Genomic DNA, 5,049 nt, shown 5'->3' on the forward strand with positions numbered 1-5,049 from the left:
TGCTCTAGATAAATATAAGGTTTATTGGTAAAGTATAAAAACAGTACATAACAATAAAAGGCAACATATAATAATAACTATAGCTGCCCTGTACAGCGGCCAACCTTCTCCATAATATTTTTGTCCAGAGCTGGGGCTACATCTTTCTTCCTGAAACAAACATTTTAATCTTGGTAAAGAAAGTCACAATTTTAAAATACTAAGGGGTACCAAATTATGGGGGGTGGTGTAGTTGGTAGTTTCAAATAAAAAGGTCGTATTTTACAATAAATTACCATAGGTACCCTTAACTAAAAGTTTTTAACTGGTTTATTCCGCCTACAAACGTGCGACACAAACTCGATCTTTGAGGGGCTTTCATTGCTTGTTAAAGACACATGTTAACCTCTTGCCACATTACCAAGAGTTATTCTTCTTGCTAGAAGAATAACTCTTGTTAATGTGGCTGTGGCAAGAGGTAGATATCTTCCTGAGGAGGATCTAATTGGGAAGCTACAGGCTTTTATCGGACGCCTGAACTTGTAACTTCAAGAAAACAACTGTATGGGGTGCGCAATAATTTTATTTTTGGATGAAGTGCTTTATGGTCTTGGCCTGCCCCTGTTAACAGTTTTAACAGGATCAGCAACAGGTAAATTAAACCTTTTATATTTTGTCTAGGCCTATATTTCCCTGATCAAGTTAGTGCAAAGAAGTTTTTGTTGAATAATAGTTGTAAAGGCTTTAATTTCCTGAATTGAAATAAGTACCTGGGGACCGAGCCATGGCGTAGTTTATTTTGATTGTAAAAGCAATATACAGGAATGGATGCTTTAGAAGAATTTGAAATTTATAAAACAATCAAAATTCAAGCTAACACATTAGTAAACGACAAAATCAGTTTACAGTCTAACGCTCTGTATGATACTCTAATAAAAAAACAAGAACAGCTGATGAACAAGGAGCCGAACTGTACAAAGTCCACTGCCCAACCATCTTCCGCATCGCAGTCATGACCCTCATCTGCAACTGTGCGCACGAGGTTGGGGTTGGACATTGTAAGTTTTTGTCAGTAAGCCTACTTGTTTTGTTCATAAAACGTCTATGACTGTAAATAGTATATGTCCGTGTTTCGCATTTAAACTCTTGATGACCCTATCGATGTTACAGTGTTAAATGTTCTTGTACAAGATCTCATGATGAGGACTTAAGTCCTTAAAACCCGTAATCCATAAGGACTAAACAGGATCAATCTGGCAGTACTGAGGTAATTTTATACCTTTTATAGTTGGTTCATTGATCTTGAGACAAAACAACTCAAATATGAAAATGAATATTATGTTATTGATATGTTTTAACGTAAACAGTAGGGCAATTACAATGTTGGTCATAATTGTTTTTATACAGTAGGCCAACATTTGGTGGCTTTTGTTCATAAATTCGGACTACCTAACAACTGTTTGGATTAGGCGGTATAGTTCATCTTCCCGTTGTGAAGCACGGGCACAGAAGCTAGTAAATTATTAAGTGATTTAATAAATAACTCTATATATAATATTTACAACAAACTATACCTTCAAAAACCTGGCTGTTTAACGGATGATATGGCAGACATACACTTATCTCACTAGGTGCTCTTCCTTAAGTTCTTTTACGGAGTACAGCGGCCTATAATTAGTATTCCTTTCAGCGCCTTCTGAAGGAGGGTGCATCCATCTCCTGCAAATGAGCAGGCAGTTATGAGTTGTAGTTAATAGTAGAACGAGGATAGCTATTCTAGGTACATTTGAGACGACAGCAGGAAAAGTCTATATTTTGTGCTCTTCTGCTATAGTACTCCTGCACCCTAGTGGCGGATCCAGAGGGGGGGCAGTCGCAGTTTGGAAATATATGTCATATATTTTTGACTGCATGTAATACAGTAGTGCATACAAATTGCGTAAAATAATTTGTCACACTAACTTAGGACAAAGAAATGGTATAAAACTGCCATTTTTGAAGACTTAGTTTAAACAAATATTTGGGGAGGGAGGGGGTACCCCCGAACCTCTCAGACACCCCGGTCCCCCCCCCCTTGTGACTGTTCTAGATCCACCACTGCCTGCACGTCATATTTTCTAGGGTCAGGATATCAAGCACTACGCCGTGAGTACCCTTAAGCTACATTTCCATTCCTACAAGTCGCAGGCACAAGTCGAGGCACATGTCGAAACCATGACGAGGCACATTTCGCACGTAGTTTGTCATGCCGTTTCCATTCCAGGCACAAGTCCCGCGACTACAACTGGCAGACAAGGCAGTGTTCTCTATTATTGTGATGTGGTGAGGTTCGGTGGCTGATTTTGATTATATTGTGTTCTACAAATCACCATGGATGACATAACAGCCTCTACTTTATTATTTATGGCTGGTGCATACAATGAACTTAGAAGAAAACTACCTAGATAGTGGATAAGAAGTTTTTTGGCTAAAAGAGCATTGGAAGGTGCATTTAATCAATTGATGAGAGATTTGCGCGTACAAAGTGGCTTCAAAAATTTCCTCCAACAGACTCAACGAAATTTGAGGTTATGATTACCTGTCATTTATGAGCATGCGGTAGTTTGGAGGACCTGCGCATGCGCGAGTTGCAGGCACATGTGCCCGCAGCCCGGGCACATGTTTTGTCGCGCAGTCGGCGAGCACAAATTTGTGCCGCGACTTGAGCCAGGATGTTTCCATTCCTACAAATTTGGAGGAATGGAAACGTAGCTTAAGATCCTTTAAGATTGGCCGGCAATGATCCAAATGCCGAACAACTGTAATAATCCTAAAGGTTCTGGACAGCATCGCTGTATCATCTGCAAATAATAATGTTTTCCCATTCAGATTAAGGCAGGATTTTGTATAGGTTAGGCCTAACTTATACCCTTAACCTCATTGACGGGTAGGGCAGTCAAAATCGAAGCAAAAATTAAAAGCCGAGTAGGCTAAGTTTATGGGAAGATTTCATTAGCTTAGTGTAGCCTAATGTTTTTAATATCATAAAATAAAAATTTCTTAAAATATTATTAGACTAGCCCAGGCTATTCATGGGTTTACAGCTCTTTTGCTTGATGCATTGAAATGGATTTGATGAAGTAGAACTAAATATTACAACAAGTTCTATTACCCCTGATCTAACTTATTTAACTACACAACTATACTTATTATTTATTTTAACGTCTGTGATAGAGCCTATATATTTGATAGGCTATGCATAAAAAATGTGACTGTGATAATAGGCCTATATTGCTATTTAAGGTGCTTTATAAGGTTTATTATCACACATAAAAATGTTTTGATGGCCGTTGCCCTGGCGGAAGGTTAGTTGCGCATTTGCTACCTACAAAATCCGGGCCCTGTAGGGTGGGTTATAGTGCGGTAGAATGGCGATAAACTTAGGTTAGTTGCCCATTGACGCCTTGAACAATAGATCTCTTGAAATTGTAAAGAGCAATGAAGCGTAGGCCTACAAAAAAGCCAGTCTACCGAAATAGGCAAATCATTATGAATTTAATGTGTACCATGTAACCTTGTAAGTTATAGCCATCCACCTCCACCTGTCACGTAAAGCCAAAATAATCAAAGAAAAAATCACACTACTCCAGCTGCTGAGAGTATCAAATACGTATAGGCTATGCTATAAAATGCTAAAAACTCAAATGGTAAACTAAAACTGTCATACGAAAAACTTTACTTATACTTTGTCAGCATCTTATAAAAAATAAAAATATAAAACAAACTAAGTTAGTGCACTTGTTGCTCGAAATCGATCAATAGTCTAGTACCGGAAGTTATATTAAAACTAGGTAGTCATAATTTTCTATGAGTTTAAAAATCCAACTAAAAGCGCAGTATGCAACTAATGGATGGACTAGGCCTATTTGAAGTAGGCCTAGCCTATCGATTTATTCGGTTAGCTAAGTTAGGTTAGGTTAACTTTACTAACCAAACTTGATATATTGAATGAAATAATCGATTTATCGATCGATATATTTATTCGAATTATAGTGTAGGACGTAAGGCATAAAGTGCAGTTTAATTTTAAAATAGATATATTTTAAATATTGATTATTAATCAATATTTTCAATTTGATAGTTCCAATCGATATTAGCGAAGCCCAGGAAACTGTACCCCCAATTTATTTTATAGGCTACCAGAAACTAATTTGAATTTGCTTGAAACGTTAATATTCTAATTACCATGTCCATGTCAATAAGTTACACCTTTCAATTTTGTGATGACAAAAATGGTTCTTTAAACTGTAGTAGTTGTTGTAACTTAGGCCTAAATTAAAAATACACACCTAAAATACAAATTTGTATGACAATTTGACAATTGAAATTGACAAACAATAAATTCTCCAAAATCCAACCTCAAACTTACTAGAGCTAGAGCAGGAGGGGGACAGCTCACTTACTCTACAGATCATAGACTATACGAGCTTTTTAAATAATATTGAAGGTTCACTTGCACTACAGGCTCGTATACTATACGAGCCTATCGAAAATAAAAAATAAATGAAGAGGGTTCACTTACTCTACGAATCATTGTGCCTATGAGCCTCGTGTATTATATTTAAAAATACAGTAGGAAGGTTCGCTTACTCTACAGATCATAGTGACTATGAGCCAAGCTTACGAATTATTTGATAATTCAGGAATCGGCTCGTATAGTATACGAGCCAAAATAATGAATAATATAAATTATAGGAATAGGCTCGTATACTATACGAGCCTGCAGAAAAATATTAGATGGCTCACTTACTCTACAGTTCATTGGCACTATGATCCGTAGAGTAAGTGAACCCTCTTCAAAATATTAGATGGCTCACTTACTCTACGGCTCATTTAGCTACTCGTTGCGCGGTTTGCGTTCGTGAAACTTTAGGCGCTATGCCCGGATTCGACTGCTGCGACTGCCTACATAAGTGTATTGCATCACCTCAATTATTTATTAAAACGAAATAAATATGTATGCACAAGTAAATTTATTACATTTTTGGACTGAGTACTTTAAAAATGGAGGGAGCATGACTTTTATGTTTA

At 37.1% G+C, this 5,049-nt stretch overlaps 1 long non-coding RNA gene across 2 annotated transcripts; it reads right to left on the reverse strand.

Moving 5' to 3' along the window:
- On the reverse strand, nt 1–4,397 carry LOC128983353 (uncharacterized). Of its 2 annotated transcripts, none has more exons than XR_008489833.1 (3): nt 4,308–4,397; nt 1,554–1,698; nt 1–150 (listed from the first exon to the last, which is right to left on the reverse strand). It is a non-coding gene; the product is annotated as an uncharacterized LOC128983353 (long non-coding RNA). The 2 variants fall into 2 exon arrangements; XR_008489832.1 differs by lacking the exon at nt 4,308–4,397 and adding an exon at nt 4,228–4,266.
- Between the last annotated feature and the right edge of the window lie 652 nt (nt 4,398–5,049).

This window comes from Macrosteles quadrilineatus, unplaced genomic scaffold (assembly GCF_028750875.1).
Source record: "Macrosteles quadrilineatus isolate MER2022 unplaced genomic scaffold, UCM_ALF_1.0 Scaffold_1__1_contigs__length_201487025, whole genome shotgun sequence".
Classification (NCBI taxonomy): Eukaryota; Metazoa; Arthropoda; class Insecta; order Hemiptera; family Cicadellidae; genus Macrosteles; species Macrosteles quadrilineatus.